General features: G+C 46.0%; 2 pseudogenes; both read right to left on the bottom strand.

The window, feature by feature from the left end:
- Positions 1 to 2,987: 2,987 nt before the first annotated feature.
- On the bottom strand, positions 2,988 to 3,106 carry LOC141120647 (5S ribosomal RNA; annotated as a pseudogene).
- Positions 3,107 to 3,195: 89 nt separating this feature from the next.
- On the bottom strand, positions 3,196 to 3,314 carry LOC141120610 (5S ribosomal RNA; annotated as a pseudogene).
- Between the last annotated feature and the right edge of the window lie 24,420 nt (positions 3,315 to 27,734).

Below are 27,734 nucleotides of genomic sequence, written 5' to 3' on the forward strand. Positions count from 1 at the left end.
AATGTTGAGGTGAGCAGAGCTTCACTTTATTAAGGTTTATCTAAAGCCAAAACTTGTTAGGGAATAAAAGTGCCACTCCACCTTTAAAGTCAGAATAAGGTTTTGTTTACATTCACCAGGAAAAAGCCAACTCATTTTAGGGGTTACAAGGGTCCTTCTTCAGGGCAATGAGTATATATTTTAGGGGGGTTACAAGGGTTCCCCTTCTTAAGGGGTATGAGTAGATATTTTCAGTGACTGTAATGGTCCCCTTTTTTCAGAACTAGAAGTATATCATTTCAGGGGGTACAAGGGTCCCCCTTCTTCAGGGCTATAAGTATGTATTTTTGGGGGTTGCAATGGTCCCATTTCTTCAGTGCTATGAGAATATATTTTCAGCGGTTACAAGGGTCCCCCTTCTTCAGGGCTATAAGTATATCATTTCGGAGGTTACAAAGGGTCCCCCTTCTTCAGGGCTATAAGTATATATTTTGGGGGGTTACAAGGGTCCCCTTAGGGCTGGGCTCATCCCTTCCTTCTCAGAGCAGGCTGCTCAGCTGTCAGTTAATTGCCAGCTCTAATCTTTCCACAGTGACTCACCTGGTGATGATATCCTGCTCGTCAGTCCTGCTGGCTACTTAAGCTGTTCAGTCCAGATCCTCTCTGCCTTCGCCTGGTCAACATATCAGAGAGTCTCTCCTGTGTACCTGTGAAGGACTTGCTTGTCTGACATCCTTTCTGGTTTCTGATCCTGCTTGCTATTCCACTATGCTGATTCTCCAGTTTCCTGATTTCCTGCCTTGTCCTGAAGTATGCTGATCCCTGGCTTCCTGATGTCCTGGCTTGTCTGACTATCCATTCTGGTTAACGAACTCTGGCTATGTTTGACTCCATTTGCTCTGTTTACCTTTTACTATTATTGATATTAAACTAGTGTGATTTTTACTGCACTTCTGTCTCGGTCTGATTTATGGTTTCTGACAGGTCCCCCTTCTTCAGGGCAATGAGTACACAAGGGGTTGCAATGGTCCCCCTTTTTCAGGGCTATATGTATATATTTCCAGAGGTTACAATGGTATTTCTTAAGGGCTATAAGTATTTGTAACGCCAAATATAACCAAATCAATACCTGGTCTACTACACTATTCTAGAAAAAACCTCTATATATCTTAAAAAAAAAACTACAATTAAAAAAACTAAAAACCAGTTCACACCATAGAAACACAGACCGGATGCGATCCAGATGCTTTCCAGTGCATTTTTTGATGCGTTTTTGATGAAGTCCAGTGCACCCCCCCTCTTTTTTCTTAAACTTAAATATGGACATGTGTGTTCCAGTCCATGTTTGGTGTGTTAAGGTGTGTTCTGGTGCGTTTTTTATGCGTTTTACAGCATTCCAGTACAGTCAACTGCAGGAAAGATGGAGCATGTTCTACTTTTTTCTTCTGGAACTGCAAGCACTGGTGTGAACTATGCCATTGAGAATCATATAACCTGCTTTCCATGCGTTTTTGATGCAGAAAAAAAAACGCACTGGAATGCATGTGATGTGAACTGGCTCTAAATCTAGAAAAAGCTAAAATTCTAAAGCTCTAAATTATAGAAAAAATAAAAACTCTTCTGTAAACCTGACTTCATTTATGCCCCCTTTGTCTTGAATAGAGAGAACGCTGAATGGATGAGAGCGCCACAAAGTCCAGTAAGAATTTTCCTCATCAAGACACATAAATAAAAATCAACATGTTTTGGGGGGCTTCATCAGGGCTTGCATGTTGGCAATGAGTCTGTACTGGAGAGCTGCTGTAGACTAAATTAGGATGGCCATGTGACAGCCATGAATGAAGTTAAGGCGGGAGACACGGGCCACCAGAGTCATTCTTATATATTGGGTCATACGAACATTTCTCTCCACCATCACCTTCTAGTCATTGGAGAACATCTGGTGGAATACTTCTTCCCTTTTCTTCATACTGAACAGACTTTGGGAAATTTGTGAATGTGATGATGAGAGTTGGAAGACATCATAATCATTATCTTGGCGGGGGGAGGGGCATACATGACCCGATTCTGATTGTTTTCCTATGCTGGGATTTCACCTTCCAGTTACAATGTGCGTGGCCAGGTCTATGGACGGCTCAGAATGAGACATTGCATGGACCCGACCACATTTTCACATAAGTCATCCAACTGTACGCTAAATACGAGTTACCATCAAGAGACACATCAAAGTCTGGCTTCAGGGCGACAAGACCTCCAGAGTTATTAGTGAACACATCACCTTCCCAGCACAGAAACGGACACCGAATCATCACAATGCTGACTGCACACCAAGAATCTGTAGCTACTTTCCACTGACACTTTCCACTGGAATGCAATTTTCACTAAATTTCTGTAAATAGAAAATTGGGGAAAAAATAATTTATAAGGGAATTCCCCACTGAACTTTATGTGTAAATAAAGTGGGGACATCACAAGCCCAATGTAAATACAGAAAAACTACAGCCATCATGTTCACACTGTAGGCCCAATGGAGTGAGCCCAATAAGTCTACTGCTACATCTCTGGATTGTGAGAAGTAATGGGTGGGAATATGCAGACTCCATGCAGATAACATTGGATGGATTCTGCATACAGCAATACTCATCAACTTTCTGGTCCCCTGCTCCCATCCAAGTACTAACCAAGCCCGACCCTGGGAGATCAGACACGTTCAGGGTGATGTGGCCATAACTGCTCACCATTGGAGCCCTCAACCCTCTTAAACTTGGGAATGCCAAGCTGGCACCTTGGGCGGCAAAACAAAGCTAACAAAAAGCAAAAAGCCTACAGCACCTGGTATTCCCAGGCAGCCTCCCATCCAAGTACTAACCAGGCCTGACCCTGGGAGATCAGACACGTTCAGGATGATGTGGCCATAGGTGTTCACCATTGGAGCCCTCAACCCTCTTAAACTTGGGAATGCCAAGCTGGCACCTTGGGCGGCAAAACAAAGCTAACAAAAAGCAAAAAGCCTACAGCACCTGGTATTCCCAGGCGGCCTCCCATCCAAGTACTAACCAGGCCTGACCCTGCTTAGTATCCAAGATCAGACGAGATCTGGCACATTCAGGGTGATGTGGCTGTAAGTGCTCATTGTTGGAGCCCTCAACCCTCTTGGACTTGGAAATGCCAAGCTGGCACCTTGGGCGAAAAAAAAAAAGCCAACGAAAAGCAAAAGACCTACATCACCTGGTATTCCCAGGCGGTCTCCTACCCAAGTACTAACCAGGTCCGACCCTGCTTAGCTTCCAAGATCAGATGAGATCGGGTGCATTTAGGGTAATGTGGCCATAGGTGCTCACCATAGGAGCCCTCAACCCTCTTGAACCTGGGAATGCCAAGCTAGCACATTGGGCGAAAAAACACAGCCAACGAAAAACAAAAAGCCTTCAGCACCTGGTATTTCCAGGTGGTCCCCATCCAAGTATTAATCAGGCCCTACCCTGCTTAGCCTTCAAGATCAGACAAGATCGGGCATGTCCAGGGTGATGTGGCCATAGGGCCATCTTCCTGATGATGCTGTTGACAGTGAAACACGTAGAGGCGGGGACACGGTGCACCTGACGTCACTTCTGGTGAAGGAGTTTCTGGGACAGTGGAACGCATACCATTCCGCCATCTTGCTGGAGAGGTGGTCGAGAGTTTCAAAGGAGAGAGGACACTACTGGAATCTGCTGGTGTTGGCTTGGGGACCAATATATGTGAGTGGAATAATTTTACATTTTGTTGACATTTTATGAAATAAATGGGTTATACAATGATCTTGTGTTTGGCTTTTCATTTCTGAGCTGGAAAGGCAATGAAGGGGATTGCAATGGAGCTGGCCATACAGCTATCCTGTTTGGGAAATCTATTAAAGTGCTATTAGACCCACTTAATACCTGGGTCTAAGGATCTGATGAGTTATAGCCTGAGAGGGGATCGTAGTGTGGAGACACGGAGGAGCACTGTCTGACACAGCACCATATATCTGCATGAAGTGTGTGGAGCACATTTTATACACATTTTGGTATTTATGTGATGAGTATGGATAAGTATTGACCTAGCACTCATTCATTTTGGTTTCTCTAATTTCAACCAGTCTTGAATATTTGTTTAATGGTCACCTCCTGAATAATGGGCAGTTCTCAGTGTGAAGCTGGACCACAACAAGATGGACTCTGACTAGCAGATGGCATAAGAGGGCCATGAGGCATAGACAACCAGAGAGGAAATTCTCACCTTGGATTACAGACGGAATGAGCTGGTACACGTACCATTGATTGGCAAATCAGCAAATGGAGAACATGTCCATGTATGGAAAATCATTCCTTCTTTCTCCATAGCAGCCTTTGCGAATACCTAGCACTTCTGGGTATGGGGTAGAATGGCACATCCTCCTAGTTTGAACCAGCCTTGATTATTTGTTTGATGGTCACCTTCTGAATAATGGGCAGTTCTCAGTGTGAAGCTGGACCACAACAAGATGGACTCTGTATAGTTGCTGAAAATCTGAAGAGGCCAACCTTGACTGGCAAATGGCCTAAGAGGTCCATGAGGCATGGACAACTCAAGAGGAAATTCTCACCTTGGATCACAGACAGAACGAGCTGGTACATATGCTATTGATTGGTGGATCAGCAAATTGAATACAGGCAGGTCAATGTGTGGCAAATCATTCCTTCCGTCTCCATGGTACCTCTTGCATGTACCCCAATCTTCTGGGTATGGGGAAGAATGGGTCATCCTCGTAGTCTGAACCAGCCTTGAATACTGTTTAATTGTTACCTCTTGAATAATGGGTAGTTCTCTCAATGGGAAGCTGGACCACAGCAAGATGGACTTTGTAGAGGTGTTGAAAATTTGAAGACACCAACCTTCACTGGCAGATAGCCTGAGAGGTCCATGAGGAATGGACAGCTCAAGAGGAAATTCTCACTTTGTATCACAGACAGAACGAGCTGGTACACGTACCATTGATTGGCGGATCAGTAAATGGAGCACGAGTCAACGTGCGGCAAATCATTCCTTCCTTCTCATTTTCAAGTTTAATATACACTTGACATAAATCAAGCCATTTTGTATTACTTAATGTTACAGTCATCGAATTAATCATCATCACAGAGAAGTCAAGGCTGAGATCTTTAATGCAGTTTTATTAAGCCCAGCCGAGGCCATGTGCCGGTAATAAGACGCGCGCTATGCCATTTGATATTCTAAAACTATAACTTCATAAAAGTAAAATACACAATTCACAACATATGTTCAGCACAAAGCCGAGAAATGCCATTCTAAATGGTTTCAAAAATGAATCTTTATGACTTGCTTGTTTGACATCTCATTATATTCCTATTTGAGATCGTTACATTTACTGTGGGTTACACGAGCCTGGAATATATCCGGAAAAGTTTTCATCCTTTTGATGGTTTAAAGGTGCACTCCGGTCCAAACTGAAAGCCAAGCCTTGTAAAGCGTGTAAGGAGACCAGCTGGCTTGCTCTGAGTTTTGGGTTTTGACCTAGCCATGGCCGCGGGGTACCGGCTCACAGCATTTCCTTTGGTCGGTAATCTGATAGACAAGGAGAGGGCCTAGCACTAGAGGGGGGTGAGGCTTAAAGCACATGTGAACCCAAACTCAATGAAATTTGTTCTGCTAAAGCGTATCATAAACAACTGCCATTTTTTGTTATCTTTTTGTTGAATCTTTTTCATGTCTATATGCACTGTGATGAGGGCTGCATGGCATTACCCATGGTGGATTTTCTGATGGTGTCAACAATGGAATGTGCCTGTGTAATGTGCATTGGTATGGCCACTTGCAGTCTCCATGGGAAGTCCATGTGACAGGGTGACAACACAGGAGGACAGCTGGGAGGCAGGGACAGATCATTGTCATCCCGTAACAGGAAATGCCTCAACAAAGACCTACATGGCGGGATCACCAGGGATTCTATTAATGAAAGCTACAGATTTTAAAAGCTTGAACGTGATTTTTGAAGTTATATGTGACCCTAAATATATATTTGTTTCTATGTTTGTGTTCACACTTGTGTATTTCATAACTCCTAGTCTCTATCATTTTCATGCACTTCTTCCATCTGAGGTACCTGGTTGATCCTGCCAGTCACCTTTCCTTCTTGTTGACAACTGACCACACAAAGCACAGAAGCTGATCTGTGGTAGGTGGTCAGTTTTCATCCTTTGGCTGACCATATACAGGTACAGGCAGGGGCGTACCTAGGGCATTTGGCACCCGGGGCAGATCCTATTTCTGGCCCCCCCCCCCCCCCCCGACAAAATCGCAGAGCGAAGCGTGTCGCTTAAAAAGGAGTTGGAGCTTCTTTTGAGCGACAGTGTGTGATTTGCTGCGACTGCAGCTCAATTTAAGGTTAGAGTAATATAGGGGCAGGTCAGGGCAGTATAGGGTATTATAGGGCAGGTTAGGGCAATATAGGGCATTATTGGGGCTGGTTAGGGCTGTATAGGGTATTATAGGGGCAGGTTAGGGCAGTACAAGATATTATGGTGGCAGTATAGGGTATTATGATGGCAGGCTAGGGCAGTATAGCATATTAGAGGGGCAGGTTAGGGCAGTATAGGGTATTATGGTGGCAGGCTAGGGCAGTATAGCGTATTAGAGGGGCAGGTTAGGGCAGTATAGGGTATTATGGTGGCAGGCTAGGGCTGCATAGGGTATTATAGGGGCAGGTTAGGGTAGTATAGGGTATTATAGGGCAGGTAAGGGCTGTATAGGGTATTATAGGGGCAGTTTAGGGCTGTATATGGTATTATAGTGGCAGGCTAGTGCTGTATAGGGTATTGTAGGGGATGGTTAGGGCTGTATAGAGTATGATAGGGGCAGGTTAGGGCAGTATAGGGTATTATGATGACAGGTTAGGGCTGTTTAGGGTATTATAGGGCAGGTTAGGGCTGTATAGGGTATTATAGGGACAGGTTAGGGCTGTATAGGGTATTATAGTGGCAGGTTAGGGCTGTATAGGGTATTATAGGGCAGGTTAGGGCTGTATAGGGTATTATAGTGGCATGTTAGGGCTGTATAGGGTATTATAGTGACAGGTTAGGGCTGTATAGGGTATGAAAGGAGCAGGTTAGGGCTGTATAAGGTATTATAGTGGCAGGCTAGGGCTGTATAGGGTATTATAGGGGCAGGTTAGGGCAGTATAGGGTATTAAAGGAGCAGGTTAGGGCTGTATAAGGTATTATAGTGGCAGGTTAGGGCTGTATAGGGTATTATAGGGGCAGGTTAGGGCTGTATAGAGCATTATAGGGGCAGGTTAGGGCAGTATAGGGTATTATAGGGGCAGGTTAGGGCAGTATAGGGTATTATAGGGGCAGGTTAGGGCTGTATAGGGTATTATAGGGGCAGGTTAGGCCAGTATAGGGTATTATAGGGGCAGGTCAGGGCTGTATAGGGTATTTTAGGGGCAGGTTAGGGCAGTATAGGGTATTATAGGGGCATGTTAGGGCTGTATATGGTATTATAGTGGCAGGCTAGTGCTGTATAGGGTATTATAGGGGCAGGTTAGGGCTGTATAGGGAATTATAGTGGCAGGTTAGGGCTGTATAAGGTATTATGGTGGCAGGCTAGAGCAGTATAGGGTATTATTTGGCAGGCTAGGGCAATATAGCGTATTTTAGGGGCAGGTTAGGGCTGTATAGGGTATTATAGGGGCATGTTAGGGCTGTATATGGTATTATAGTGGCAGGCTAGTGCTGTATAGGGTATTATAGGGGCAGGTTAGGGCTGTATAAGGTATTATAGGGGCAGGTTAGGGCTGTATAGGGTATTATAGGGGCAGGTTAGGGCAGTATAGGGTATTATAGAGGCAGGTCAGGGCTGTATATGGTATTATAGGGGCATGTTAGGGCTGTATATGGTATTATAGTGGCAGGCGAGTGCTGTATAGGGTATTATAGTGGCAGGTTAGGGCTGTATAGGGAATTATAGTGGCAGGTTAGGGCTGTATAAGGTATTATGGTGGCAGGCTAGAGCAGTATAGGGTATTATTTGGCAGGCTAGGGCAATATAGCGTATTATAGGGGCAGGTTAGGGCAGTATAGGGTATTATGGTGGAAGGTTAGTGCTGTATAGGGTATTAGAGGGGCAGGTTAGGGCAGTATAGGGTATTATAGGGGCAGGTTAGGAATGTATAGGGTATTATAGGGGCAGGATAGGGCTGTATAGGGTATTTTGGGGCAGGTAAGGCTGTATAGGGAATTATATGAGGTTAGGGCAGGTTAGGGCAGTATAGGAGACATTGAAGATCGCAGAGGGACAGCCTGCCTGATTGGATGACTGTGGAGACAGGCAGCTGCCCTCCCCCGCACCGCTGGGTCCCCTGCTGACCCGATGCACTTCTGATGCTTACAAAGCTGGGAAAGTGCAGGGGTGCCCCTCATTATGATGGCCCTGTTGCAATCTCATCTCGCACTGCACACCCCCGGACTGACCATCCCCCCCCCCCCGCCACCCCTCTTGGTATGCCACCGGGTACAGGACACTGTGCAGATAGATAGCATCTGGATTGGCTAGTTTGTTCAGCCACCGCACCCCTTCCCAATCACAGTCTGCCTCTGGCATACACCCCCTACCAATCACAGCTTACATCTTGAACAAACCCCTCCCAATCACAGCCTGCATCTTGCCTCAGGATGAACAGACTATGGAATACAGGCACACAGTGTCCTGTAACCCTGCCCCGACTATCAAGAAGAAGAGATGCATGGTCACATGACAGAACTATTTAACCATGTTAAAAAAGAAGGAAACATTTCCTTACATTGGTGATCAGTGAGAAGAATGTTCCTTACATTGGTGATCAGTGAGAAGAATGTTCCTTACATTGGTGATCAGTGAGAAGAATGTTCCTTACATTGGTGATCAGTGAGAAGAATGTCCCTTACATTGGTGATCAGTGAGAAGAATGTCCCTTACATTGGTGATCAGTGAGAAGAATGTCCCTTACATTGGTGATCAGTGAGAAGAATGTTCCTTACATTGGTGATCAGTGAGAAGAATGTTCCTTACATTGGTGATCAGTGAGAAGAATGTCCCTTACATTGGTGATCAGTGAGAAGAATGTTCCTTACATTGGTGATCAGTGAGAAGAATGTTCCTTACATTGGTGATCAGTGAGAAGAATGTTCCTTACATTGGTGATCAGTGAGAAGAATGTTCCTTACATTGGTGATCAGTGAGAAGAATGTTCCTTACATTGGTGATCAGTGAGAAGAATGTTCCTTACATTGGTGATCAGTGAGAAGAATGTTCCTTACATTGGTGATCAGTGGGAAGAATGTTCCTTACATTGGTGATCAGTGAGAAGAATGTCCCTTACATTGGTGATCAGTGAGAAGAATGTTCCTTACATTGGTGATCAGTGAGAAGAATGTTCCTTACATTGGTGATCAGTGAGAAGAATGTTCCTTACATTGGTGATCAGTGGGAAGAATGTCCCTTACATTGGTGATCAGTGGGAAGAATGCTCCTTACATTGGTGATCAGTGAGAAGAATGTTCCTTACATTGGTGACCAGTGAGAAGAATGTTCCTTACATTGGTGACCAGTGAGAAGAATGTTCCTTACATTGGTGATCAGTGAGAAGAATGTTCCTTACATTGGTGATCAGTGAGAAGCATGTTCCTTACATTGGTGACCAGTGAGAAGAATGTTCCTTACATTGGTGATCAGTGAGAAGAATGTTCCTTACATTGGTGATCAGTGAGAAGAATGTTCCTTACATTGGTGACCAGTGAGAAGAATGTTCCTTACATTGGTGACCAGTGAGAAGAATGTTCCTTACATTGGTGATCAGTGAGAAGAATGTCCCTTACATTGGTGATCAGTGAGAAGAATGTTCCTTACATTGGTGATCAGTGAGAAGAATGTTCCTTACATTGGTGATCAGTGAGAAGAATGTTCCTTACATTGGTGATCAGTGGGAAGAATGTCCCTTACATTGGTGATCAGTGGGAAGAATGCTCCTTACATTGGTGATCAGTGAGAAGAATGTTCCTTACATTGGTGACCAGTGAGAAGAATGTTCCTTACATTGGTGACCAGTGAGAAGAATGTTCCTTACATTGGTGATCAGTGAGAAGAATGTTCCTTACATTGGTGATCAGTGAGAAGCATGTTCCTTACATTGGTGATCAGTGAGAAGAATGTTCCTTACATTGGTGATCAGTGAGAAGAATGTTCCTTACATTGGTGATCAGTGAGAAGAATGTCCCTTACATTGGTGATCAGTGGGAAGAATGTCCCTTACATTGGTGATCAGTGGGAAGAATGTCCCTTACATTGGTGATCAGTGGGAAGAATGTCCCTTACATTGGTGATCAGTGAGAAGAATGTTCCTTACATTGGTGATCAGTGAGAAGAATGTTCCTTACATTGGTGATCAGTGAGAAGAATGTTCCTTACATTGGTGATCAGTGGGAAGAATGTTCCTTACATTGGTGATCAGTGAGAAGAATGTCCCTTACATTGGTGGTCAGTGAGAAGAATGTTCCTTACATTGGTGATCAGTGGGAAGAATGTTCCTTACATTGGTGATCAGTGAGAAGAATGTTCCTTACATTGGTGATCAGTGAGAAGAATGTTCCTTACATTGGTGATCAGTGAGAAGAATGTCCCTTACATTGGTGGTCAGTGAGAAGAATGTTCCTTACATTGGTGATCAGTGGGAAGAATGTTCCTTACATTGGTGATCAGTGAGAAGAATGTTCCTTACATTGGTGATCAGTGAGAAGAATGTCCCTTACATTGGTGATCAGTGAGAAGAATGTCCCTTACATTGGTGATCAGTGGGAAGAATGTCCCTTACATTGGTGATCAGTGAGAAGAATGTTCCTTACATTGGTGATCAGTGAGAAGAATGTTCCTTACATTGGTGATCAGTGAGAAGAATGTTCCTTACATTGGTGATCAGTGAGAAGAATGTCCCTTACATTGGTGATCAGTGGGAAGAATGTCCCTCACATTGGTGATCAGTGGGTTGGTGGTCAGTGGTTACACATTGGAGGGGCAGAAATTTCTTGTTGGTGAAGGAGCTTTTAGCAAGCTCTGGAGGCACCCTGGTTGGGAAAGCTGCATTGACCACTTTGTAGGCCTGGCTCAGATTCACTGTGATATAAAGGTGCACAATGCGGTAGCCCCATACCGCTGCCCCCTGTGTGAATTTGCATCCTTGTTTGCCACCATGCAAAGTGAAAACAAATCTTCTATTTCCTCCCCCCCCCCCCCCCCCCGACATCCAACATCCAACTGATGTCTTTGGCCGGTTCTGGGTCATCATGTATGAGCAATGTAAGCTCTGAGAAGATGCACACAATATTGTATCCACATGTTTCATTACAGAAAACAAATAATCCACATTTTAAGGTGTATTTTTCTTTATTTTAAATGACGCTTCTGTCATGTTTGCATGTGAACCCGCGGCCTGGCATTCTGGGGAGGCCATATTTCATGCTAATGAGCAGCTGGACCTGGCAGGTTGGATTGGGGATCGCAGGAAGGAAAAATAAACCAGCATCGCACGTCGCATTTGGGAAGGTGAAATATTCCACATGTGCTCAGAAATTGTTTACATGTTTTCCTGTCTTAAGCCAACAAAGGAGGGAAGTAAGCAGGTAAGGGCATGCTCCCCTGCAGCATATTTGGCCTTCTACCTGTATTGCACAAAAGCTTTGATTCGTCGCTTCAACAAGAGGGCTGAATCCACGGATCACGCACAGGAATTTCCTACGAGTGGTGTGATTCTTCCAAGCCTAGTTTAATCGTCATCAATGCTGCATGGGCGGAAGCCACCCCCGCATATCACAACAACTCCAGTCCTAATGATAATATGAGTAGAGGCAGCAGTATTTGGATTTTCGGCCCAGGCAGAGCTAATACAGGAAGACTGTCAATGCCGTACTACCAACAAACGGACACATCCGGTGTCTACACCACTGGAGGGCAACCTACATGATTTAGGGGCCTCAGCTGCTGACATACGTAAGGGGCCCTGTGTAGTGCTCACCCCCCAAAGGACCACTGAATTTCCCTAGGTTCCTTCTCCGGTTCAGGGTGGTAGAAGCCAGGCAGATGGTAACATTCAATCTTAAGGCTCAATAAACAGTCTAGGGGTTGCTTTTTATTTAAATATATTTCTGAATAACGGGGGTTAGGATGTAGGTAGCTTGGGGATACTCCAGAACCCTGAGCAGTAGCAAAAAAGAACACTATTCACTCTGTAGCTACCCCTTGGAACAGTGCCTTCAGTGGTCGCCCCAGCTGTGGACAGCACTGAGACACCGTATGCAATGTCCCAGGCCAGGCAAACTTTACAAGGGGTTGCAGTAGCAGCAGTAGACACTAGGATCCAGCATGCAGGTCTGTGCTCACAGTGATTCTGGATACTTGGATGCCACCTTCCAATATCCAAAGACTTTCCTTAGTCAACCTTCCCGACCGGATCCCCAGAAGAAAATCCTTTGTATAGCTGCACCAGGTCTCAGCAAGTAGGCCTTCCCCCAGCTCAGCAGAACTTGAAGCTGGGACCTTCAGCTAGTCTGCCTGGAAAGGCAGCTTCTCCTCCTGGACAATTACTGGGCTGTCTGAGGCCCTAGACTATTTATGAACTCCCCAGCCACCTACTGAGCACCCTCCCCCCAGGGATTGGCTAAGAAAGCATAAGTATTAAGACTACTGATTTTCATCCTCCCAACCCACTGTATTCTGGAATCTTCCAGAAGACAGGGGGGGGGAGCAATTAAGCCTGCAGAGTCCAGAACAGCCCAAAGCAATCGCAAACTGCTCTAGTGATTACAGTGGAGCCACACAAAAATGAAAACTATCCAATTCTAATTCTCCTAGTAGCCTATCTGGGAGGGTGCTACATCTGCATAATACTCCACTTGTATTGAAAGCCAAAATTTAGTGTAGCACTCACCCCCACACGGGCTTCTGAGGGTGACCCAGGTTCCCCCTTGCTATTCCAGAGGCTGCCAGTCACAAGCACAGTTCCATGAACACCGACCATACAGACTCAGTCTAGGGGATGTCTTTTTTTTTTTTTTAGTCTATTGATGAATAACTTGAATCAGGAGAGGGGTTCAGGGAAAGGTTCAGGATACCCCAAATTATATTAGAATCAATAGACGGATAGACTTCTTAGCACAAATCCTTATAGTATCAGGAACACATGAAAGTCCCAAACAAAGGTCCTTACTTCCAAGGAGCTGTCTGCCAGCCAGCTTCCACAGGTAGATCCTCAGTGAGGGAGATAAAGATCCTTCTCCAGACCAAGATTCCAGGACAGTGCCTTCTAGCAAAAGTCCCTTTAGTAATCTTCCCAGGCCCTCAGCCCATTACCTGCTGAAGCCTGACTGCAGTTCTTCAGCACACTCTAGCTTCCTCCCCCCAGGAGAACTGGAATCCTCATAGTAGAGGAAGAACACACTGGAAAGGCCTCCCAAACATTTATCATCTCCACAGTCACCTTCTGGACGCCCCTTTCCAGGGAATGGCTGAGGAATGATAAATGTTCATAGCTGAGTGTTTGATCCTCCCTGTCCTATTTTCCTGGAAGCTTCTCCCAGAAGCAGGTGAGAGAAATCAAACACCCAGCTTAGGAAGCCCTGACCAGACAGAAACAATAGATCACCGCTCCACTCTCTACAATGAGGCCAACAACTACATTTAGCCTAACAACCTAACTAGAGGAGGGTGCTACATCAGTTTTTAATATAAAGATGAGTGGGTTGGGATGGGTCAGGAATTTATTTGGGTGATGCAGCACTGGACTCCAAGCTCGGTGGTGGTGGAAGGGAAATTTGTGTATAAACCCAAAATGCATCAGTTGCCAACGTTTGGTGAACCCTTTTATTGTGACAAATGAAACATCACATCTGGGCCAACCCTCATGGCTTGGCGCCCTCACCCTTTTCACTCCATACAGGTTTTTGTGTTAATAAGGCACAACTACTACACTGTCTTCCAGGTCCTGCGCCAAGCTGCATGGTCACTAAAGGCATGGGCACCATTTGGAGTTTGGAGGGGAGGAGATTTGTGTTGATAGGGGGAATTTGGGGGGCAGCATATGGAGAGAGAATGGATTTGAGTTACGGGGAATGGGGGTGGCAAAGATTTGTGCTGGGAGGGGGTTTTTAGCAGGGGGTGGATTTGTACTGGGAGGAGGGGGAATTTATGCTTAGGGGTATGCAGATTAGGGCTCGATTTGTTTTTTTTGGGGGGGGGGGATTTTCACTGACACATAATGCTCATAATGCTCATACATCTTGGGATCTTGGGGGGGGGGGGGGGGGGGGATTACAATTTGGCATGTCCGCCCTGGGCTCTAGGTGACCTTGTCCAGGACCTGGTACTATACATGTACCAGGACTCATTCCTCCATTTTTGTTCTGTATTTCTAAGGTTCCCATTATTGATCCGGCCATCAGACTGATGGGCACAACATGACCTGGCACAGTTTTCACAATCCAGATTTTTCACACGTGACATCATGGTGCCTCGTTGTAACCGCCGGTGTACCTGCCCAGGAAGATAATTTCAGAGTGGAAAAAAAGGATACACTTTAAGAGTCGTTGGAATTAAGGGAAAGTAGCTGTAAAAGAAAAAAAAAAAAAACAAGGAACTGAAGTCTTGTGAACTTTAAAGGAACCTGGAAATTGAGGGAACACACCCTGGATAATGGTAATTCATCAAACAATGAGGAGCCGGCGGCTTGTCCTAACACACTTCACACATCTTCTCCTCCGAGATCAAGAGAGCCTATGAAGTTGTTTAGGCCTAAGGGGAAGCCATCCGTGTGACAGAACTCTCCCGCAACACGTTCTCCTGGTCTTCCCAGGCAACCAGGAAAGTTCAGCCATGTTCTCTGCCTAGGGATACATCTACGCTGTTATTACATTTTGCTTTAAAATAAATTCACTAAAACAAAACGCTGGTGTAGAGTACATGATGAGCCAAGCTTCGACCAATCATCATAGGCTAGGCTCAGCTGACCAGAACATGCTTTCACAGCTGTGATATCTGGAGTATCAATGGCCTGTAGCTTGTTTGCCTTGAGGCATGAAAACTACGGAGGACCTCTCTTATCACCAGGAACCTCCACAGAGAAGTCTGATTTGCTGCAATGAAGCCTTCAGGTCTAAGGCCAGATTGCCTATGGTTTTCTCAATGTTGTACAGATCGAATTGTTCTTTGGCTATGGTGTAAAGCAGCACACAACCGCCTTGATTAAAACAACTTCATATCAGAGTGCCTTCTTCATCAGAGCCCTCCATAAGGCCAGATTTCCCCCATCATGTTAGAGGTCTCCCCATCACATCAGGCCCCCCTTATACATCAGAAGCCCCTCATCACATTAGAAGTCCCCCATACATCAGAGTCCTCCTTATATATTAGAAGCCCCCCATGACATCACAGCTCCCCCTATACAACAGAAGCCCTCATCACATCAGAGTCTCCTTTGTACAACAGAAGCCCCAGAGTCCACCCTATACATCAGAAGCTTCTCATCAAATCAGAGGTCCCCCTTCACGTCAAAGGCCCTCCATCACATGAGAGATCCCCCATCATGTCAGAGGTCCCTCCATCACATCAGACCCCCCTTATACGTCAGAAGCCCCCCATCACATCAGAGCCCACCCTATACATCAGAAGCTTCTCATCGATCCGCAGTCCTGACCAATACGGGGTGAACCAATCCGCAGCCCTGACCAGTCCGGGGGGAACCGACCTGTAGTCCTGACTGATCCGTGGGGAACCAATGCGCAGTCCTGAGCGGTCCGGGGTGAACCGATCCACAGTCCTGACCAGTCCGGGTAAACTGATCCGTAGTCCTGACTGCTCCGGGTTGAACCAATCCGCAGTCCTGACCTATCCAGGGTGAACCGATTAGCAGTTCTGACCAGTCCAGGGGGAACTGATCCGCAGTCCTGACCGATCCAGGGTAAACTGATCCGTAGTCCTGACTGCTCCGGGTTGAACCGATCAGCAGTTCTGACTGATCCAGGGTAAACCCATCCGCAGTCCTCACCGATCCATGGTGATCCGATCCGTAGGCATGACTGATCCATAATGAACCAATCCGCAGTCCTCACCGATCTGGGGTGAACTGATCCGGAGTCCTCACCGATCCGGGGTGAACTGATTCGCAGTCCTCACCGATTCGGGGTGAACCGGTCCGCAGTGCTCACCGATCTGGAGTGAACCGATCCGCAGTCCTCACCGATCTGGAGCGAACCGATCCTCTCATCGCCAGGTCCAGCCAGATAGACTTTGGTCTGATTGGACCCGATGAATAATATCTTCCATTTACACCTCCTTCTATACCGTAGATGGGGACACTTGTCCAGGTAGACATGATGTGCCAGTAAATAATCTGCTAAACGCTGGTGGTGTTAATGGTCGCCCTCTGACCCGCCATGTAGAACGCTATTTATTCACATAAATTCCCGCTCTAGGCCTTCAATAATTCACCGCCATGCAATATTTATCCAGCGTAACCGGAGATATGTTTAGACAGTAAATCGCTGAAGCATTGCAAACTTCAAGTGCAACTTAGTCAAGCGGTTCCACCTTGTACGCTGAGGTTCAGGTCGTGCAGCCAAGCATGGCTGTGGTGCGTCGGGTGACAGATATACCATTTGGCTCCAGTACGTGTGCAAACTGACGGCTCACATCCCTATAGGATTACCCCCCCCAAATCCCTCCTCACTGTCATTTTATAAAAATATCCCTTCTTTCCTGGGTTATCCTCAAAATACACATGAGCACACTTAGTGAATCCCCAGTTTTGCAATCTGCCAATCCAACGCTGCATGCCAGGTCCCACACCGCCATCTTCTTTACTTATGTCAGTGGGTGGGTGGGGGGTTGTCTCTTCTAGAATCTTGGGTCCAGACCCTTAGTGGTGGTATGGATGCATCAGGGGGCCACTTCAAGAATTAGGAAGAGACAGTGATCCCCCTGATCATGCACATCCACCTCATCAGGGGGTGGCTGCACCAACCCAGGAGAGGTTGCGCCCCCATTAGGATGACCACGTCTCCCGAATTGCCTGGGATAGTCCCGCTATTTGCAGGTTTGCCCCGGGTCCCGGGCACTTTCATTCCAGGCCACTACATTTCCCCCGGAATGAAACTGACACAGCCACCCTGCAAAGTGCATTCTGCACCCTGATTGGGCACAGCTTTGTAAAAGCTGGTTGTTAAGAAACGGGGCCGGAAAGCCGGCGTCCTTAACAACCGATGTGCCATCAGCTGTCAATGGGCTTCCCCGCTGACAGCTGAATAATTAAAAAAAATTGCAGGTAAAAGAAAAAAACTGTGTGGGCCCCCCCCCCAAGATCAATACGAGACCCTTATCCGAGGATGCAGCCTGGAAGGTCAGAAAAGGGGGGGGAGCGAGCGCCCCCTCCTTCCTGAACCATACCAGGTCACATGCCCTCAATATGGGGGGGGGTTTCGGGCAGGGGGGCTCTGACTCCCCACCCCAAAGCACCGTGTCCCCATGTTGATGGGGACAAGGGCCTCATCCCCACAACCCTGGCCAGTGGTTATGGGGGTATGTGGGCAGGGGGCTTATCGGGATCTAGAAGATTCCAGACTGATTGGATACTATTTCACCCCATACTCATTCACATAGGGAAGGGGCTGGAATCTTGTTAAAGTGGGCTTCCAGATTTCAATAAGCCCCCTGCCCGCAGATCCCTACAACCACAGCCCAGGGTTGTGGGGAAGAGACCCTTGTCCCCGTCAACATGGGGATTGTGCTGAGTGCATGTGGCCTGGTATGGTTCAGGATGGTGGGCGCATGCTTGCCCCCCCCCCTTCCTGATCTGCCAGGCTGCTTGCTCGTATAAGGGTCTGGTATGGGTTTTAAGGGGGACCCCACGCCGTTTGTTGACCACCCTTACAAACTTACATTCAGGGACACCCCCCTTCCCAAATAAAGATGATGTTTGATACCTTTTTTTGTCAATTCTTGGAAAAACAAAAGCAAGCAGTGGTCACAAGTTTAGACAGGTGGGATACAATGTGCTCCTGCTTTAACTAAGTCATTTACAGTACCTTGAAAAAAGTATTTATACCCCTTGAAATTTCCCACATTTTGTCATGTTACAACCGAAAACATAAATGTATTTTTTTGGGATTTTATGTGATAAACCAACACAAAGTGACACATAATTGTGAAGTGGAAAATGATAAATGATACAAATAAATATGTGAAAAGTGTGGGGGAGGGGCATTTGAATGGCACCCCCTTTACTCTGATACCCCTAACTAAAATCTAGTGGCCTTCAGAAGTCACCTAATTAGTAAATAGAGTCCACCTGTGTGTAATTTAACCAAAGTATAAATACAGCTGTTCTGTGAAGCCCTCAGAGGTTTGTTAGAGAACCTTAGTGAACAAACAGCATCATGAAGGCCAAGGAACACACCAGACAGGTCAGGGATAAAGTTGTGGAGAAGTATAAAGCAGGGTTAGGTTATAAAAAATCTCCCAAGCTTTGAACATCTCACAGAGCTCTGTTCAATCCATCATCGGAAAATGGAAAGAGTATGGCACAACTGCAAACCTACCAAGACATGGCCGTCCACCTAAACTGACCGGCCGGGCAAGGAGAGCATTCATCAGAGAAGAGCCAAGAGGTCCATGGTAACTCTGGAGGAGCTGCAGAGATCCACAGCTCAGGTGGGAGAATCTGTCCACAGGACAACTATTAGTCGTGTTCTCCACAAATCTGCCCTTTATGGAAGAGTGACAAGAAGAAAGACATTGGTGAAAGAAAGTCATAAGAAGTCCTGTTTGTAGTTTGTGAGAAGCCATGTGGAGGACACAGCAAACATGTGGAAGAAGGTGATCTGGTCAGATGAGACTAAAATTCTACTTTTTGGCTTAAAAGTAAAACGCTATGTGTGGGGAAAACTAACACTGCACATCACCCTGAACACACCATCCCCACCGTGAAACATGGTGGTGGCAGCATCATGTGGTGGGGATGCTTTTCTTCAGCAGGGACAGGGAAGCTGGTCAGAGTTGATGGGAAGATGGATGGAGCCAAATACAGGACAATCTTAGAAGAAAACCTGTTAGAGTCTACAAAAGACTTGAGACTGGGCGGAGGTTCATCTTCCAGCAGGACAACGACCCGAAACATCCAGCCAGAGCTACAATGGAATGGTTTAGATCAAAGCATATTCATGTGTTAGAATGGCCCAGTCACAGTCCAGACCTAAATCACATTGAGAATCTGTGGCAACACTTGAAAATTGCTGTTCACAGACGCTCTCCATCCAATCTGACAGAGCTTGAGATATTTTACAAAGAAGAATGGGCAGAAATGTCCTCTCTAGATGTGCAAAGCTGGTAGAGACATCCCCAAAAAGACTTGTAGAGAAAGGGGGTTCTACAAAGTATTGACTCCGGGGGGCGCCATACAAATGCCCCCCCCCCACACACACTTTTCACATATTTATTTGTATCGTTTATCATTTTCCTTCCACTTCACAATTATGTGACACTTTGTGTTGGTCTATCACATAAAATCCCAATAAAATACATTTATGTTTTTGGTTGTAACATGACAAAATGTGGGGAATTTCAAGGGGTATGAATACTTTTTCAAGGCACTGTAAGTGACTTAGTTAAAGCAGGAGCACATTATAGCCCACCTGTCTAAACTGGTGACCACTGCTTGCTTTTGTTTTTCCAAGAATTTGCCAAAAAAAGGTATCAGAAATCATCTTTATTTGGGAAGGGGGGAGGGGGGGTGTCCCTGAATGTCGGTTTCAGCACTCAGCACCCACCCCGGAAGCACATTTTCCCCATGTTGACGGGGACAAGGGTCTCTTCCGCACAACCCTGGGCTGTGGTTGTGGGGATCTGCTGGAAGCCCCCTGCCCATCACGGGGGTCCCCTTAGTCTGAATGTAAAGTGGCGCATCTGTAGCATGCATAAAACATGCTGCAGCAAAAATAACATTTCTAAAGAAAAAAAAAAAAAGCGCGTCAAGTCACATTTAAAATGACTTGTGGTTGCAATTGCCGGCACCCGGCTTTTGAAAATAAAAATAAAGAGCCGGGTGCCGGTCCAGACATGTGATGACACCCGAGCCTGGACCGACTTCTGTGACATCAGCGGAAAGCGGACTTCAGCCGCTCTCTGCTGGAAAACAGGTCACAGGAGTGCAAAACGAACTGCACCCCTGTGATCCACAGGAGAAGTCCAGCCAAACAAGCTTTCCCCCGTACTTCTCCTTTAAAGGGGGTTGTAAACCCTTGTGGTTCGCATTCTATGCATTAAGGTGAAAAACCTCCTCCAGAGGGGGCAGCAGCCCCCCAGAGCCCCCCTTTTACTTACCTGAACCCGATCTTTCCAGCGACGGGGACGAGCACAGCAGGTCCAGCTCAGGTCCTGATTGGACAGATTGATAGCAGCGCAGCCATTGACTCCAATGACGCAGGAGCCGGGGGGGGGGGGGGGGGGGGGGCGAGTCCTGCTGTCTGTGTCAACGGACATAGCAGCAGGACACGGGAGCGTGCCCGCAGAAATTGCCCGCATGGAAAGCGTCTCTCCAACAGGGCACTCGAGAAGAGGAGGAGCCAGGAGCGCCGCTGAGGGACCCCAGAAGAGGAGGATCGGGGGGGGCCACTCTGTGCAAAACCAACTGCACAGAGGAGGGAAGTATTACATGTTTGTTTGTTTGTTTTTTGTTTTGTTTTTTTAAAAACGAACCTTTAGATATCCTTTAATTCTTCATGATCTGCATAAATGTAGGCGTGGCAGGGGCGTGCCCTTTGCTATACTCAGTGCTCACATGTTGGAGGGTAAGTACGCAGCTAGAGAGGGGCGGGATATAGGCGGAGTTCAGGCAGGGTGGGGAGGGGCTGACAACCCTGCTTGGAATTTCAGAGCCGTGTTGTCACCTCAAACAGGAAGTTGGGAGCTCGCTGGATTTCCTGCCGTGTATTTAAAGGGATAACACATGGAAAGATGTGCATTTACTGCACAGAAATACAACCCCCCCCCCCCCCTCTTTTTTTTTGTTGCCCAGAAATGCACTTTAAATAAATACTCTCCAGCTTGTAATGGAGGTTTAATGGCCTTTTAAAGTCCATTTAGCCGGCCTTGTTACCTGAATTCTTGAGTACCTGGTCATTAAAGAGGAGAAATCTTCCCTTGTAATCCTGCCTTGTGCCACATGTGGATGTTAGCATATTTGGACTGCTTGACATTCCTTCTAGCCTGCTCCGGAGAAGGCAGTACATTTTAAAACTTGTAGCCTTCTTTCAAGTTTTATTTGAACCGATGTAATTGCATTCCTGAAAGAAAAACACAACCCCCCCCCACAGTGATTTATATCCCGCTCTGAGTGTCAGCTCTGAACACTTTACTCTGATTTTCAATTCAACTTCAAAACTTGAAAAAAAAAAAAAAAAGTTCCATTTCAAGAGACAAAAAAATAATGAAACATTGTGTGCGGAAAAAAAAAAAATCTGAAGGATCGCCTCCGAGGAAGGACGCAGAGCCGCGATGTGCGGAGCCCTCCGTCCGTCCGTCTCCGGGAGGAAGATATTTCTTAATAAATATGATGGACGTCTTTGTCTGCGGCGCTCCAGGTTTTCAAAAAAGTTAATTATCACTTGAAAGGCCCCACCAGCGGTTTTTTTTTTGTTTTTTTTTCCCTTTTTCTTTAGAACATTTAAAATATTTCTCTAAAATCACATTTCAAAGCTTTTGCCCGCCGCAGGTCCATTCCTGGGAAATAATGATGGCGCAATTCTTCCTTCCGCAGAAATTCTCCAGGGTAGATGAGGAATAAAACGGAACATAAACCTCGCCAACATCGCCGCCGCGTTTATAGGATGTTTACCTGCATTGAGGATGTATTTCCTGCTTTCCCCTCTTCTGTCTGCTACAAATGCTCATTGTCATTTAGGATTTTGTCTTTATTTTTTTAATGAACCCCAGGCAGGTGTTCCCAGCAAAGTGTAAGTACGGCCACCAGTTTCTCCCTAGAGTCTATCACTTCTCTCACATTATGTGACTTATATTGCCAAGCTGTCCCTGAGCAGGGTAGGGGCAGGAGCTGTGGCAGGAGCAAAAGCAGGGGCAGGAGCAAGAGCAGGGGCAGGAGCAAGAGTAGGAGCAAGAGCAAGGGCAGGAGTAAGAGCAGGAGCAAGAGCAAGGGCAGGAGCAAGAGCAGGGGCAGGGACAGGAGGAGGAGCAGGGGCAGGGGCAAGAGCAAGAGCAGGGGCAGGGGCAGGGGCAAGAGCAAGAGCAGGGGCAGGAGCAAAAGCAGGGGCAGGAGCAAAAGCAGGAGCTTCGGCAGGGGTGGAAGCAAGAGCAGGGGCAGAAGCAGTAGCAGAGGCATGAGCAAGAGTGGGGGCAGGAGAAGTAGCAGGGACAGCAGCAAAAACAGAAGCTGCGACAGGAGCAGGGGCAGAAGCAAGAGCAGGGGTAGGGGCAGGACCAGTAGCAGGGGCCAGAGCAAAAGCAGGAGCTTCGGCAGGAGCAGGGGCAGATGCAAGAGCAGGGCCAGGAGCAAGAGAAGGGCCAGGAGCAAGGGCAGAAGCAAAAGCAGGGGCAGAAGCTGCGACGGGCAGGAGCAGAAGCAGGAACAGGAGCAAGGAGTAATTGATTACATACATTATATAAAGAGGGTTCTTCTTATGAAAGAAAACAGAGGCAGAGGAAAAAAGGAAGGAAAGGAGAAGGAAAGAAAGGGAAGGAAAAGGGAAGGAAGGAAGGAAGGAAGGAAAAGGGAAGGAAGGAAGGAAGGAAGGAAGGAAGGAAGGAAGGAAGGAAGGAAGGAAGGAAGGAAGGAAGGAAGGAAGGAAGGAGCAGGGGCAGGAACATGAGCAGGGGCAGGTGCCGTGGCAGGGAAAGAAAAGCAGAAAATTAAGGAAGGAAGGAAAGAAGGAAGGGAGAAGGAAAGAAAGTGAGGGAAAAGGGAAGGAAGAAAGGAAGAAGAAGGAAGGAAAGAAAGAAGAAAGGAAGGAAGGGAGGTGGGGAGGGAGGAAGGAAGAGAGGGAGAAGTAAAGGGAGGAAGGAAGGTGCAGGGGCAGAAGCAGGGGCAGGAGCAGGGGCAGGTGCAGGAGCAAGATTAGGGGCAGGTGCAGGAACAATGCATTACTGGAATGGGGTCAGTTATCGACAAGTATAGGAGGATCTTTGTATCTGATTAAACGTATTATATAAAGGGATCCTTCTTAAGAAAGAAAACAGAGGCAGGGGAAAAAAAGAAAGTAGGGAAGGAAGGAAGATGTGAAGAAAGGGAGGGAAAAGAGATGGATGCAAGAAAGGAAGAAAATGAGAGGAAGGAAGAAAGGAAAGGAGGTGAAGAGGAAGGAAGGAAGAGAGGTGAGGAAGAGGGGGGTAGGGAGGAAGGAAGGAAATGTGCGATGTTATATGTATACTGTATTTATGTAAATAATTTTTTCTAAAGCACAATAGACATTCAGATCAGCGCTCTCACTGATGCCCCCCCCCCAGTTTGACATGACAGGTCCCCTTTAATCTTCCAGTTTCGGAGTTCGGTGTGTCGTGTCTGCTGTGAACATGAAGAACAGTAAGAGCAGTTTACAGTCTTCACATAATGATGACCTTGTGTAGCCAAAACAAGTTACAACAAATCCGCAACCTTTAAAGTTCCATTCACCGACAATGTACGCCCGTTTGGTTGGCTGGTGTGGAGCCAACGCCTTTCCTCACCTGGTGTGGCTTTTATTTCACCATCAAAGGGCACAGGTGTCGGCTAATAGATGTTTACTGTAGACTAAAAAAGGACACACAGACCCTTCCGTCACACTGTACTAATAGGGAGTGACGTACCCTATACCTGCCTGTGAGTCAGTCTGTCTATATCTTCACATCCACCCATCCACCCATCCATCCATCCACCCAACCCTCCACCCACCCATCCACCCATCTATCCATCCATCCACCCATCCATCCACCCGACCATGCAGTCATCCATCCATCCATCCATCCACCCATCCACCCATCCATCCATCCATCCACCCAACCCTCCACCCATCCATCCACCCATCCATCCATCCATCCACCCATCCATCCATCCATCCATCCATCCATCCACCCACCCAACCATTCATCCATCCATCCATCCACCCATCCACCCATCCATCCACCCAACCCTCCACCCATCCATCCACCCATCCATCCATCCATCCACCCATCCATCCACCCATCCATCCATCCATCCACCCATCCATCCACCCACCCAACCATCCATCCATCCATCCATCCATGCATCCATCCACCCATCCGGTTTCCTCCCACACTCCAAAGACATGCTGGGAGGTTAATTGGATCCTGTCTAAATTGTCCCCTAGTATGTATGAATGTGAGTTGGGGACCTTAGATTGTAAGCTCCTTGAGGGTAGGGACTGATGTGAATGTACATTGTAGATGTAAAGCGCTGCGCAAATTGACGGCGCTATATAAGTACCTGAAATAAAATAAATAAATCCATCCATCCACCCATCCATCCATCCACCCATCCACCCATTGATCCATCCACTCATGCATCCATCTATCCATCCACCCATTGATCCATCCATCCACCCATCCATCCATCTATCCATCCACCCATTGATCCATCCATCCACCCATTGATCCATCTATCCATCCACCCATTGATCCATCTATCCATCCACCCATCCATCCATCCATCCACCCATTGATCCATCCATCCACCCATTGATCCATCCATCCACCCATGCATCCATCTATCCATCCACCCATTGATCCATCCATCCACCCATTGATCCATCCATCCACCCATCCATCCATCTATCCATCCACCCATTGATCCATCCATCCACCCATTGATCCATCCATCCACCCATTGATCCATCTATCCATCCACCCATTGATCCATCCATCCACCCATCCATCCATCTATCCATCCACCCATTGATCCATCCAGCCACCCATCTATCAATCCTTTTATCTATCTATCTATCTTGCTAATACTAAACTGAAACATATGTTCGTTTTGGGGGATTTTTTTTATTTTTATTTTTTCTTAACAGAATAGGAAGTAAGAGAAAACTCCAGCACTTTCTATTTGGCGGGTATCAGAAAAAACAGAAAGCCAGGGTGAGCCCCCAATAGGAAGCCAAAAAACAGGAGGCTTATGCCCCGTACACACGATCGGACTTTCTGCCAACAAAACCATGGAATTTTGTTCGAAGGATGTTGGCACAAACTCGTCTTGCACACACATGGTCACACAAATGTTGGCCAGCAATTACGAACGTCAAGAACGCGGTGACATACAACACGTACGAGGAGCCGAGAAGAAGGAAGTTCAATAGCTGCTTGATTCCGAGCATGCGTGAACTTTTGTGCGACGGACTTGTGTACACGCGATCGGAGTTTCCGACAACAAAGTTTTGTTTGCGGAAAATTTGAGAACCTGCTATCAAACATTTGTTGGCGGAAAGTCCGACAAGAAATGTTCGATGGAGCATCTATGCGGTTGGACTTTCCGTCAACAAGCTCACACCCAACATTTCCGGACGGAAAGTCCGACCGTGTGTACGCGACATTACTCTCGCTGCAAAAAAAAAGTCTATATTATCGAAGACCTCACAACAACATCATTTGAAAAGTTCTCCCTTCACTTCCTGCCCTGTAGACACAACAGGAAGTGATAGAAAACCCAGTGGTTGCTGCATGCAAATGCTTTTTAAACGATCTGGGTTGTGCGGTACATCCTCACTTTTTCATCCACTTAATATTAAATACACCTCCATGTATATGGAGATACATTTTTTCGCACAATTTGAAATGTTGTAATGATGTTTCGTATACTGTCAAATGTCTCAAATCAAATTCTATTTTTTGATATATTTCCCTAGAATCGAAATCCCCCTGAAGAAGACCAGAATGGGTCGAAATGCATTGGGGTATTCATGTGGACATTAATGATGATAATGCAATTGGCCAACATATGTTCTCCTGAGGGCTTCTTTGCCATGAGTGATGAAGATACATTTTTTCGCACAATTTGAAATGTTGTAATGATATTTCGTATACTGTCAAATGTCTCAAATCAAATTCTATTTTTTTTATATATTTCCCTAGAATCGAAATCCCCCTGAAGAAGACCAGAATGGGTCAAAATGTATGGGGGTATTCATGTGGATATTAATGTTGATAATGCAATTGGCCAATATATGTTCTCCTGAGGGCTTCTTTGCCATGAGTGATGTCCTATGTTGTAGTTTGTAACGTGAACCAGAATTTGTATTTTATATTAAATCTACCATATATTTGAACCTATCTTTAATTCATGCTTTATCCAATATTTCTATACAAATGTTTAAATGTTTTGCTACTTAAAAAACCCCTGGGGGAAACTTTGCTTTTTTTTGAACTTTTGGGGGTTTTTTTGGGTTGTGCAGCTCTTGGGTACTCTCACTTATGTGTTTTTCCTATTTTTGTGATAGAAAAGCTTTCCAAAGCCAAAGAAATGCCCTCTCGTTGTCACTGGATCTGGCATCCCCTTCAAAAGTTTTATTCTCTATTTCTGTTTCAGGGACAACCCCGATTTTGAATTTTCCATCACTTTCGGTCCAAGTTTTTTCCTTTAGATACATTATGAGTGTCGCTGTATTCACTGTAACCATCTCTCATCTTTATACAGCATTTTTTTTCTCTTTTTATGAGTGGATATTTCCAGTGAACAAATTTGCAATTTATTCCCCAATCTGAACATTCTGTACTCCTTTAGTAAATCAGCCCGATCTTCTAAGATTCCCTCATTTATGAATACAGCAAAATAAATCAAGATGAGGAAATGAAACACAGAATCGGTTTGAAGCCCAAATGGAACAGCTGGACGTTCGCACCAGAAACTGAAAAAAAAAAAAAAAAAACAATTGATAGAAATGAGAACATGACAAGCCTCACATGATGAGGCATAGTTTCCAGTAAACCTCACTTCCAATAAACAAACAGGAGAGGTATGTAAGCGCTGTTCTTTAAGAATTCTAATTACATAATAGCTCTCGTGGGAATTTGTGTCCATCTCTGCTTTGAACATTTTTTTCCGAGGACGCAGGTGAAATTCCAGAGAAAACATCGCAATGTGATCGCAAATATGTATTTATGTCAGCTGTCCTCTCACAGCTGTGCGTGGTCAGGTAAGTGTGAAGAGTCAACATTACAGATCGCAAATTCCTCCTTTCCTTCTTCCCAACCGGATGAGATCCGATCACACCAAAAAAAAAAGCGATTTAAAGCAGAACTCAAATTTCTTAAATGGATTTAAATATAAATTTGGAGCTTTTGGTGTAATACTCACCTTCCTTCCAATGCTCTACCCTATAGAAACCTTCCTTCCAGCATTGTCCACCGTAGAAACCTTCCCTCCAGCATTGTCCCCCATAGAAACCTTCCTTCCAATGCTCTACCCCATAGAAACCTTCCCTCCAGCACTGTCCCCTAAAGAAACCTTCCCTCCAGCATTGTCCCCCATAGAAACCTTCCTTCCAATGCTCTACCCCATAGAAACCTTCCCCTCAGCACTGTCCCCCAAAGAAACCTTCCCTCCAGCATTGTCCCCCATAGAAACCTTCCTTCCAATGCTCTACCCCATAGAAACCTTCCCCCCAGCACTGTCCCCCAAAGAAACCTTCCTTTTAGTGGTGTCCCCCATAGAAACCTTCCCT

Source organism: Aquarana catesbeiana, linkage group LG13 (genome assembly GCF_042186555.1).
Source record: "Aquarana catesbeiana isolate 2022-GZ linkage group LG13, ASM4218655v1, whole genome shotgun sequence".
NCBI lineage: Eukaryota > Metazoa > Chordata > Amphibia > Anura > Ranidae > Aquarana > Aquarana catesbeiana.